This window comes from Vidua macroura, chromosome 11 (genome assembly GCF_024509145.1).
Source record: "Vidua macroura isolate BioBank_ID:100142 chromosome 11, ASM2450914v1, whole genome shotgun sequence".
In the NCBI taxonomy this organism is placed as follows: domain Eukaryota; kingdom Metazoa; phylum Chordata; class Aves; order Passeriformes; family Viduidae; genus Vidua; species Vidua macroura.
In genome coordinates this window covers 11,471,643-11,485,242 of record NC_071581.1, presented here as the reverse complement: position 1 = coordinate 11,485,242, position 13,600 = coordinate 11,471,643, and positions in this window count along the sequence as shown.

The window sequence follows — 13,600 nt, the reverse complement described above, 5'->3', positions numbered from 1 at the left end:
CTAGGCAGATCAAGCAGAATGAGTGAAATATTTTAATGCCATAGAATTCTGAGGAAATCAATGTAAATCACAGTCTGTTGCATATACCTATGTAATTTATGTGACTGTTTATATATATATGTATATATATATATATATACATTCTGTTTCAGAAGATATCCTCCCATCACTTCTGACTTTATTGATAAAGACATTTTCTGTCAAGGCAAGACAAAAGCAAACCCCAGATTTTTGTAAAATGTCTTGCTGATAAAATATGCCTTCTTGTCCCATGTGAGTCAATACATCAGGCATATCTTACATAACTTTATTTATTAGTGTTACATAATTGATTTCTGTTTTTATTTATATGATTCTCACAGTTGAAAAGCCCACAGTTTTTAGAAACAGATTCAGTATCAACTATCTTTTCCGTTATAAACTACAAATGTACCTGCTAATATTGCATGTTCTTAAGTATCTTAATTTAATAACCTTATTTTAGTACATTAAGGTTCTGAAATGCCAAGACTGAAACAAAAATCAAGAAGCCAGAACATGCCATATTTCTGTATGATATTCAGTGCTAATTATTAGCTATGTCAACGAGGTCTGAAGTTACAATAGCGAGATCATTAGCCTGACTGTTTATAACCTATTATTTAACTACAGTGTAGCATTAAAGAGCCAGCTATTCACATTTGCTACTCAGGTGGAGACATTTATGACCAAACAGAAATTCTATACGCTGTGATTTTCCTGACATTTCGCTCAGCTGTTTGCTACATATTGGAAACCATGATCACTAAATTGTTTGCTAAATTCATTATAAAGCTTAATGAATTAGAGAAATATACTTTACCAAGAATTATATATAATATAATATAATATAATATAATATAATATAATATAATATAATATAATATAATATAATAATATAATATAATAATGTCCTAACAAGAGTATTGGTGCGAAGAAGGAAAGAGAATTTAGGAGTAGAGAGCTTCCTTCCTACTGTGAAATGAAGTGACTAGAAATAAAAGAAAAAAATCTATACTTTTCCTTACCCTGGTTTTACTTTTATGGCTCAAATCAGAAATAAAGATAGATGAAATCTTAATATCTTTGTAATGAAAATGTTTTGAAACTTTATTAGAATTTCATCTTCCTGTCTTTTTTGGCCATTTATCATCTAGTTCATTTCAGTCAATGACAGCTCTATAGTGATCTCCTATTGATGTGAAAAGAGTTTTCCAGTGTCATGTCAATCCATCTGTTTTTATGTTTCTTCAGATTTGTCTACTAAAACATAAGAATTTTAAGGCTCTTCAAAATAATAACCATCTTTCTGAATCAGTTTATTCTGTTCTCATACACCTTAACTTTTCAGACATTATTTTATGTGAAAATTTTACATGTTGTGAGTTACCGCTGTAAAATGAGGATGAATTTTCCAACTAAGCAGAACCTTTTTAGTGTTGCAAAATACCAGTAACTTTAGTAGTCACGTATATTTAATGTCAAGAAAAAGGAAGAGGATTAAGAGTTGGAATAATTAGTATTGGAAACTAATCTTCACGCTGAATTCTGGTGGAGATGAATGGGTGAGTTTTGAGCGAGACTTTTGATCGCTCCTTTTATGAATAGTGAGTCTCTTCACCTCCTCTGCTTAAAAAGTTTTTTTTTTCTTTTCAGACATTTACTTTCCTTTCAGACTTTGAACTGGTTCTTCTAGTCCTAGCAATGGGCAGTTTAAACACACAAATAAAATCTAATGCCTTTTTAAAAAAATCCTGAATGCGAAAAAACAATTCCTTTGACAAAACATGTGATACTCACTGCAAGGTTGAGAACAAAATTCGTGTGTGCAATGGACATCAACCCAGGCCAGTGCCAGTGAATGAACCAGCAATCCCTGAAGAAAAATTCATAAATTTCTAAAAACTTTAACTAAGTGCTGTAACAAATTGGATTTTTGAATTAGGCTTGTACGAGATGCATCAAAATTGCCTGAGCCTTAGAGCTCAGTAAATTGTTCAGCTCCATGCTAAGACTTGGGTAGAGGATGGAAAGCATATGATAGATCCTTGAGAACATAACAAATTTATATCAGTGACATTCAGAATGATGAGCAGCTTAGTGGTAGCTGCTTAAGTAGGCAGATATTCCATTCAGTTTTATTTTATCTTAAAAAGGCAACACATATCTGATATCAGAAACTTGGCACCGTCACTGATAGTACATTGATCTATACAGGGTGAAAAATTAGCAGAAATTATTTCATTCTTTAACACAAAAACGAGGAAGTGCTGGAGCTTTTAGAAATGTATGTAAATTTTGAACTACCCAATTTTCAATCTACAAATACCGTTATTTACAGGAATAATTCCATCTGGCAATGTGCTAGAAGAATAGTTACTTTTTTTCCTCAGTGCTATTTATCTCATTGTAATAACACAGCACTTCCACCCCTACAGATCAACACTGATATCATATCACTGGTAATAGAAGGTACTTCTGAATCATATGGAAGATCAGTATAATCGAAAATCAATGATCTAAACTGAGGCTGGTTGTTCTATAATGTGGTTTATGTAATTTGATAATGCCAATCCTAATGGAGTTAAATATAATCCATCGAAATTTCAGGATGCAAGGGTCAATAGGGAGTGCAATGCTTCACTTCCCAGCAATTACCACTTATTACTGGGGCAGTGCTTTTGCTTTGCTGTTCTGCTTGCCTCAATAAATAATATCTGGAGACCCTGCAGCTGCAGTCAATAGAGTACAGTTTTATTGTCACAGCTTCATAGTCAGATCAATACCAACTCTTCTGAGACACAGGAGAGAACCACCACACGCCAGTCTAATGAAACCATGTGTTTTTATGATTCTGAAATTATACATTTTATTCATTGCTCATGCTTAATGTCACTGTTGCTTTTAATAGGCCCCTTTTGACTAAACTTTTATGTGCCCTTCACATGACATTTATGTGTACAAAGAAAGGGAATTTGTGTTCTTAAAATGAGTTATAGTGAACCAAAATTGCAAACATTTCCTGATTTCTTTTGTCATGTCGAGTTCAGTTACAACATTTCCCTACATTGCTGTTGCAGGGTTTGAGAATAAACTAGAAAATAATAAAAGTGTCTAACTGGACCTCATGCTGCCATTTAAAATCCACTGAAACACAATGTAAACTTCACTCAGGAGTGTGATTCTGCATTGGTTAAAAAACCCAATAATTTTAAAATATGTCCAAAAAGTTATCTGCATCTTTATGAAAATTTACATGTTACAGCTTACTCTGAATATACTGGACTCAGTTTGGCTGTGCAATTCTAAAAGCTCAAAAGATTTTGAGGAAGAAGTTCCATCAAATAAACCTAGGCTCATTTCAAGAAAAACATTTAAGATGCAAGTTAAAGTCTCTTGTATGAACACCAGTAGTGATGTGTATAAGCATCAGGGAGTAGCATCATTCCATGGATACAGTTTTCTTTACAATTATTTTTCAACTATTACTTGTATTTTTTACATCTCATGCCAGTGATGATTTGTCACAGGATTATAGAAATAAGGTGATCAGTCATTTCCATTGGGTTAACATAGACTTCTTTCAAGGATGCTTTGGAAACACCAAAAGCTCAATTTTTGCTGCTGTTAAAAATCCCAGAAGATATATAGACACTGAGAGTCTGTTCAATGATTTAAAGTCAGGTAAAAAAGGTGAGGAAGGATTTCAACATTTCTTTAAAACAGAGACGCTCTTTCCAACACCTTCAGGAGGGAGTTTTCCTTTGCAGTAGCATAAATATTTATAACACTCACCAGCACCTGCACAATCATCCCCATAAACTGATATGCTCTCAGAACTACTGGTAATGAAATGTGTTTTACACTACAAGGCTTTGGCAATGTGTCTGTGCTGCACAGACTTTATCAAAACAACAGCACCAGCAAGCTCCAGCCACTGCTGTGGCACAGCCACTGGCTATTTTGAGGTGTTTTCTTGCCCAAACAGGCACCCCACCTGCACATATATATGTATACAAAACTAGAGGAAGCAATGTTTTTGCCTTAGAAACAGATTCTTGGGATTCAGGTTTTATTCCTATTTTCCCCCCACTGATTAATTGTTAAACTTTTGGGAACTTCATCTGAAGTGTCCACTTGAAAAATGGAATATTGATACCTGATTATTTTCTCTGCTTTGAGATTAAAAAAAACGAATGAAAAATGGCATGTATGATGTAAATACTTTGTGAATAACACTTATATGTATCCAGGCTTTTAAATAACTATTTTGGAGCAGATAATGTATAGTTACCTCATTGTAGAATAACAATGGTTGTTCTGTTTGGGACACCTAAGTTACCAAAGCAAAGTTACTTAACTACAGCAACTATCTGGGACAGCTTCCAGCTTTTAATGATTCTAGAACAATTACAAATTTGAAATAATGTCAAACCAGAAAAATTAAAATTAATAAATGTCTTAATTTCAAATCTCTCCAGAAGGTATAATTGCTTAAAATCGTGTCTGAGATCCAAAATTTTGTTTATCATGTACGAGCAATATTTGTGGGTTTTTTGGTCACTATCCAGATTCGTATAGGTTTTCATTTAAGGTTTCAAAACCTTATAAAGGAATAAGTAAGATAGAATTCCAGATTTGCAATAAAATTTTGGCAGAAGAGACATTCATTTTTATGTTCAACTGTAAAAATCTTCTTATTGTATATGTATATATATAAAAAGGGAACTAGTTTTGCACACTGAGGACTTAATCTGGATAAAGACCATGCAATAATAAAAGCTGATCTCACGGAATACAATAGAAGTCTCTTCCACTGATTACAATGGATATTGGCTAGGGTCCTAAAGGAAAAGGAAGGCATTTATCCAATGAAGCACTTAAACATAAGAATAGTCTCACTTAAATCTCATTGAAAACCTTTTAGTGTTGACCAGCGGGATTGAGGAATGACTCTGTATGATCAGGGATAACAGAATAAGGCCTCTGGTGCCCTACACCTGGAGCAGACCTTTGTGCCAAGGAATGCAGAGTCTGTTTCCTCCTCTTTGAGCACTCGCAGTGGCTGAAGCAGAGCTATGGAGGAGCTGCTAAGCCAGGGGATGGGGTGAGTGTCACACATCTCCAGTGCCTTCCCAGGAGGGGACTGATGCCTGTGCTACATCCTGTACAGGGTGGGGCTGCTCCCAGCCTCCCACCACCACGTTGGTTCTGCTGCTGAACCTGTTGGACCATTCAGGCAGGTGCTTATTCCATGCCAAAGAGCACCCAAGAAATTTAAACATGGGACTTCTCCCATGAGTAGACCTTCAGACCATCTCTGTAACAATTTTCTGAGTGCATGACAAGGAAGTTTTGTATGGTACAACAAGCTGTATTTTAGCAAGATCACACATGATGGCAGATGGGACAATATTGTTTAGTTATCAATTTGTAAAGGTGAACAAGAAAGCACAGCTTATCCCAATATAAAAATAGTCCATACTATAAAATCTAAGAGTAGAATATTGTTATAAATTTATAATAATTTTTTTTTAAAGAATACACCAAGTTATTCCAAGTTATACACCAAGTTATCATGAGAAGTGCACACAGTATGTGTGAAGATTAAAACTATGCAGTGTTTTCTCTTTAAATTGTCATATATAGACATTGACTATTCAGTGAAAACAGAACCGCTAGAAAAGTTCTGCTTGGACAGTCCTTGTATCTTTGATATACAAGTATTACAGGTGGAAGAACCATAAAATGAGATTACATATTAATTGCTGAGAAAAGTCCAAGAGCAGAACAGATACATTTCTGTGTGATTTTTATAATGAATCAGTTGACAAATGAGATGACTGTTACGTATAGAAGTTGTACCAGTACTTTTTCCTAATAAAAACATTTTTTTAGGTGAAGAAATGCTCATGTATTTTATGATGAAATTGTATTGAAAATGACGATGCCTTGGGAAATGAATGGGATCTTATATTGTCACTGAACATATTGAAAGTCACTAAGGACTATAAGTTAACTCCTTATGGTTCTCATTTAGAATGTGTCAAAGCATCACTAGAACTAGATAATTCATTACGATCCAGTGCAGTTAAGTGCCTCATAAAGTTAATATTCAACACTTGTATTTACAGCACTTTCACTTAAGTAGGTTTTTAGGCATGTTGTTTAATCCAAACTGGTGGTGATGCAATTATTTCATTTTGCCTTTTGTCAGTGTAAGATAATAATATTTTTCTTTACTGAGTGTTTTCCCAAAGTCAGAGCATTTAGTCATGTTACAGCACAACAGAACATCAGCTAAAACACACCATTCCCATGGGGGGGACATGGCATTTATGAAAGAACCAGAACTTTCAGGCCTTTTCCTTAGTCTTCTAAGAAATAATATCTCTCTTCTGCTTTACAAAAAATATGGGACTGGGGCAGAATTCCTTTTTTGTAGTTATTCAGGTTTTGTTTTGCTAGGTGAGGAATTTACAGATTTTCCATGCTTTTCATAACAAACACCAGAAAATAGGCTGCAGTTTTCCTCTTACTTACCTGTACAGTACATAGAAGACAAGAAAATAGTCACACCAGTAAACGTCTGTTATTTGCCACAGTCTTACCTTTCTCCCCCAAAATGAAAATATTTTGACAATGAAGTGATATCCAGGTTTCCTGGATTTTGTTTTAGTGATTCCTACCACAATCTACCACATCATTTTCCCTGTAAAACTTAAAAAAAAAACCCCTAAAACTTCCCTTTAAAAGCAGGCAATGGTTCTGATCTTTGTATTGTCTCTTTATGATGCAAACATTGAAAAAAACCAATATATTAATATTTATAAAATGCTAGCATATGATTTAATTTAGACGAAAAGAATGAATAACATTGTTATTGAAGTAACCATGGTGTAAAAATATGTGTGGGAATGTTTCTAGTAAGAAGAAATTCTTTTTTTGGCACTTATGTTTTAAACTACTGTAGTTTTTAATTTTATCAGTTGGCCTAAAAAATATATTGTCACTCCTTAAAAATCTTATTATGAAGAAGTAATAATGTAATAATGATGATAAAGTATCTTTGAAATGTTTCTATCTATAATTTTGTAAAATTGCGATGTTTGAAAAGAAATAGAATTATAATATTATCTAAAGTCCATTGCAATTATTGCTTGAAGTCACAGACAATTACATATGATTTGAGGGTGTGCAGTTACACTAGTTCTGGAATTAATTCACGCATTGCTTGTTTTATGTATACTTTGTGATTCTGTTCAGTGTCACAAAATATATTGAAAACTCTTAACACCTTTTAAAACTCGATTCACTTCTGATGCAATAACAGAGATTGGTCCAATAAAGTAGAATGAAAATCTATTTGTGAACCTTTTTGCTGAAGTATATTAAAAAAAAATCTCCTGTTATTTGAGCTTACCTTATAAAATGTTTACATGCCATTAAATAGTACTAACATCTCCTGTGTAAATTAAATGGGCTGTGATGTTCCCTATGTCCTAAAGAGCAGTAGTACTTGAGGCTATAAAAATACCTTCATGTAATAAATCAAATGCTCTGCTCCTAAAACTGGAATTATAAAAATAAAGGGACAAAATCCCAGCCTAATTAGCTTGTCTGTACAAGCATTGCTCTGCAAGCACTATAAACAAAAGTATGTTTAAACTACACTGGTTCTGACCACTCAGCATATTTTAAGAGCTAGTACCTGGTGCAGGAGGGAGAATGTACTAGAATAATTTTGAGAAATAATTTCAAAGTATGTGTGCTAGTTTGTTAAAGATTTTTCCATCTATGTAAACAAAAGGTAGAGGGTAACACATTTTGACAGTATAGAGTTTTGACACAGTGCTCTAAATTCAGAGGGGAGGCAGGGAGTTGAAGTTGATCCTTTTAAGACTAACTTAAAATATTTGCTTTCACCCATTTACTGATGTGTATGTGTAAGGTGGCCTACCCTAGCATGACGGCAGGTACAAATGTTAGGCTGAACTAGAAACCTTTTTCTCAGCTTGCATGTTTCTGCATGCCATGATAGTTTCTATCTTTGTAACATTCCACTGAACCTTTTGCAAATAAAGTTTGCCAACATGAGACTTTGCCAAACCTTTCTGTTTTCATTTAATTTCACTTTTGGAAGTATTTTTTTGCTTCAGCTGTAGTGAGAAGTGGTATCTTTAGATAAACCTATTCTACAAAGAATAAAATGTATATTGTAGTGGCTGAAGGGAGCTCACCTGATCCATTTTCAGCTAGAAACATTTTTCTGTCTACTAAAAAATTGTCCAATACAAAACTAAAATTTAGGTAAGAGCTGAAAGAATTATTTCAGTAAGGAATAGCTACTTCATAGGGTTTGTTTTTTTTTAACATTGAAACATAATTGAATATTAATTGATTCTATATGCAATAAGTACTATGAATATGACATGCCTTATGGTTTAGGTCTTACCTAGACTGATCCTTAAATGAGTATTTATTGATTATATCCCCACAAATTGTAGTATTTGATGTTACAGCTGTTCCCATGCGTGTCAATCCCTGGTATAACAAAGTGCTGGGAGGCTGCAGACTGCACTGCTCTCCATTTCCTTGAAGATGAGCACACAGGTGCTCCAGATACAAAGCCAGCTTGCATTAGCATCCAAGAAAAATAAACTTGAGCATGTATCATCTTTAATGATACAAAAAGATTAAAGAGGTTGAAAGCAAATCTCCCCTCTGCCCACCAGGTCTTTGTAGAATCTCTCCTCCATGCCGCTTTCCCACGCAGCAACACTGGTGCCCTTGGGGGTTGTAAAGGTCTCAGTGGGGACCCCCTGTGATCCAGAGACACCTCATCCTTGTCCCTCCATCCCCTGCCGGCCTGGGAGGCCCATCCTGGCTCACAGTCCCGCTCTGGGGTGGCCTGTGGGGCTGCCACTGCCCAGGCACCTGCGTGCCCACGCGCTGGTGGCACTGACCCCAAACGACCCAATCCTCCTTTTCATGGACTTCCCTCACAACCCCCAAACATTTTGTCTTTCCACAGAGCCCACAGTAAATTACAGACAAACAGAACCAGCCTGAATGTCCTGGGCAGGTGCGTGGGGCTCTCTGCTGGCACTGCCAAGGCTGAGGCAGTGCTGTGGTGGTGAGCTGGCCCCTCTGTGCTCCGGGGGTGGCCATGAGCCCCTGGGCTGGACTCGGTGCTCCAGCAGGGCAGCTGATCCCACAGCTGGGGGGCACAGCTGGAGGCCGGGGGAAGCCTTGGGAAGGTGATGCTTTGGGCTTTTTGTGCTTTGTTCCTCTCAGGCAGCCTGTCCATGTGGGCACTGTGGACCAGGCCCCAGCAGGGCTCATGGGGAGTCCTGGGGATGCCCTGGAGCCTGTCCTCTGGAGCCCATCCCCTAGAGCCCATCCTTGGAGCCCATCCCTGGAGCCCATCCCTGGAGCCCATCCCTGGAGCCCACCCCCTGGAGCCTGTCCTCTGGAGTCCATCCTTGGAGCCCATCCCTGGAGCCCATCCCTGAAGCCCGTCCTTGGGGCCCATCCCTGGAGCCCGTCCCTGGAGCCCGTCCCCTGGAGTCCAACCCTGCAGCGGGTGTGAATTCAGTGTGGGGGCTCCATGGCAAGCAGCACACGTTGAAGTTTGACAAGGACCAGGTGAAAATAGCTGGCTTATTGATAATTTTCTTGTATGTATTTTGTTGGGTACATAAACTTTGTGCGAGGCGTGCCCTGCTGTTTATGCCCACGCCAAAAAGTGTCCGTGTTTTTAAAAGATAAAAGAAAAAGCAGAGTGACTATGTAAATGGGCTTTTGGGGTCTGTGCTGACAGGTTTTCACAAGTTTTTTTCAGGTGCTTTTGTACTGCCACCCAAGTTAGTAGTTCAAGTTAGTTCTATGAAGCTCCCTTTCCAAAATAGGGTACAAGAACAGATAGATGTGCTTTGCAGTTCTAAATTGCTGTTTCTTTAAAAGGTACTCTTAATGTTCATGAATAAATGAGTTTATAACTATAAATTAATATTCTGCTATCATAAAAAGTTTGAGGTCTTAATATCTTTTACATGTGTAAAATGCTAATTTTACCAGCAACAAGTACTAAGTTACTTGTAAGCAAGCTGTGTTTATCTCTGCATACTGATGTTATTTGTCCAATAGCCTGCAGTGTGTGTACCCTGCTGCCCTAGCCCAGAGCTGCCTATGAGCTGCAAGAGGCAGGAGGGGCTGCAGGGGTGTGAAGACAGAAGCCAGGTAGGGGAAGGCAGGGAGAGGGGAAAAGGTTAGACCTTCTGGCAGCTGATCAAATCTGGGTGGATTAATTGTATCATGACACTTTGACACATAATTTAATTGTATGTTTGTAAGTGAACAGGCAACTGCTGTAGTTATGTTGTGAGTAGTGCTCTCAGTGTGGCACAGCTTTGAATTCATTGATATTTTCAAATAAATCTGAGAGGAATAATCTCTAAGATAATTAAGTTCCTTTTACCTTGGAAAACATTATCTGAGAAAATAGATGGAGTCATGACGATTGAGGTGACTCCAGAAGTGCCTTCTTGTAGTCCTACTTGGCCCGATGCATGTGTAAGTACAGTGGTGAAAGGCATTATAAATTTCACAAGTGAAATGTGTTTCTTGGATGACCTGAATAACAGAAACCAGAGGAAATAACATGTAGAAAAGCATGGAAAAGTGAAGAGGCCTTTGATCCTGAGGGAGGTGGAGATGAGGAAGGGGCATAATGCTCTGTGTTATGAGGTGCAGCTGGGTATGTGAGAGCAGAGTGAGGTCTGTGGCAGCACACCTTAGCTTCTGTATGTTGATAGTGTTCTTCTTGTATGCCTGAATACACAGTGGTGCTTGATAATTTTAATGACTTGTTACATGATGCTGCAAATGTGATCCTTGATTAACTTTTGTGCCCCAGTGCTGAGTTGTAGTTACAGTCTTTCCTGTACATTTTCCATTGGAGCAAAGCCGAGTATTTGGGTTGAATTATGGATGAAATGTTACTAGCCAGTTCATTTCTAGTTCACTATAGGAAATCTGAGATGTCATCAAATGTGTATTTCTTAATAGGAAGCCACATATTATTTTCAGGCAAATTAAATTTTAATATTACCAAAAAATCTTGATCTGTCCTTTACAGAAAATTATACTATTGTATTGTTGGATGGGTTGTGGGAATGTGTATTGATGCATGGATCTCAATTATTTTAATTTCATGACATTATCAGGAGCAGGCCTATGACTATAATAATGCAATTCTCTTTAAAACAGTCTGTAAAAATGCATTGATTTTATAGCTCCCCAAACTGATTACATTAATATCTGTGCATAATTAGTTTACACATTACTAAATTACTGACAGATTAAAAGTGAAATAGTGCAGTTCATACATGGCCGCATAACTGCCAGAAAGGAAATTAATATGGATTCAAATGGTCCTTGGAGACCTGCACTGAAATAGCAGAAATCTATAAAGACTGCTTGCGTTAGGAAATTTCCATCACCAACATGTTTGTGGTTGATGCTTTTCTAAGTCTGTTAATATGGGTAAAAATTTAGTACAGGAAATGATGTTTGAATGATGCTTTTACTGTTACCAGCTCAATAATGTGTTTATTAAAAGTAAATTCCTGACTTAAATGGCAATTACATTGCACATGAATATGAATTTTTAAATACCTTTTTAAGTGTTCCTAATGAAGTGGTAGTAGTATAAAGTAGCTACTGCTTAAGAAGAGTTTGCAAATGATATTGTTTTTAGAAACTATAAAAATTGAGAACTTGTTCTTGGAGCTTCTCCCTCAGGCCAAACACACATTAAGGGAGATAACCCTATATTAAAACTTGATCTGTTTATACAACCTCAAACTCCTCCAGATGATTTTCTATTTTTAGAAGAGTTTTGACATAAAACGTGCAGCCCAGCTTTATGCACAATTCATCGACAGTCTACAGGCTTTTATTTTTTGGGTATGTTTTGTTGAAGACTAGGTTACTTGGATGCCAGTTCAAGCTATCATTATGGAAAGAACTGTAAAATATGTGTCTTACAGATTGGTTACAGCAGAAAGTTGTGCAAAGATGATTTTTTTGCCTTTTCTTTTTTTCTGTTTTTTGTTCATTATCTCCTCAACCTCACTAGACCTGTGTGAAATATGACATTGCAAAAAAATAAAAGAAGCGAGAGACTGATGCAAGCACTACTTTTGGTTGTAGGCTTTGGTGGAGGTTGGGTGTGACCTCAGGGAAAGGGTAGCATTCGTTAGTTGAACAGGATGGCAAGGGTGAATTGTTACACAGAGCTGCAGCCAGATTTACTGTCTACAACTGAACACAAAATGGAAATGCAGATGAATTTAGTCTCAGTTGTGTCTCTTGAGGCAAAATGCCCTCCAAGGTCAACCAGCATGATGTGCATAAGGATCTGGTTTCTTGGAAGTCCTAGTATTTATAGCTTCTATTGCCTTTAGCAGAAGCTGTGGAGGTTGGTGGCTGACAACACTAAAGCCATATTACAAAAGCAGAGCAGATCTGTTTTGGGGAGAGAAAGATTGCTGCTGCTGCCCTGCCCTGTTTCTTTAGTGTAGCATTTAGTTCACTATTTCTTACTGAGCCTCAAAAAATTTAGATTTATTTGTTTATAGAAGATTTGTGAAGACAGTACTAAATATGCCTCTTTTCTAGTGTTCCTGTAGTTTCTCAAGTGGGTTAATTTTTTTTCATTTTGAGAGAACTCTTTTTGGTTCTTTTGGAAACATTCTTTCTTTAAGATTAACTTACAGAATCATAGTATGGTTTGGGTTGGAGTGGGCCTTTAAGAACCCTTAGTTCCAACCTACTGCTGTGGGCAGGGCCACCTTCCACTACACCAGGTTGCTCAAAACCCTATCAGCCTTGCCTTGAACACTTACAGGGATAAAGCAGCCACAACTTGTCTGGGCAACTTGTGCCAGTGCCTCACCACCCTCAGTGTGAAGAATTTATTCCTTATAGGTAATCTAGATTGAACTTTTTTCAGTTTGAAGCCGTTAGCCCTTGTATCTCATCCCTATATGCCTTTCTAAAATGTCCCTGTATTGTAAGTCCCCTTCAGGTACTGGAAGGTGCTCTAAGGTTTCCCTGGAGCCTTCTTTCCTGCAGTCTCAACAACCACAACTCTCTCAGCCTGTCTCTTCACAGGAGAGACCCTTCAGCTCTCTGATCATCTTCAGGGACAAAGTTCAAATGACAGTTGTTTAGAGGTTCCAAGGTTTCGTTATGGATGTGTTACTTTTCCTTGAATGGTAACGAATATGTGGCTTTGTTAAATACGGATCTTGTTTTGGTTCATGATTTCACATGAAGTTGCCTGGACGTTGCATTTTGGAGGAGATAGATTTCATGTTTAAGTTAATAACAATTTTCACATTGTGATCCATTTCACTGAAGTAGTCATTGTGACTTGTCAGAACTGTATTTATGTTTATGTTTACATGGTAAGTACTTCAAATTCAGCAGTCTTTGCTGGAATTAATCACATGTACATGCCAGTTTACTTTCTGTATTTGGAATTAAGGTGGATCTGCATGAAACATGATGATTT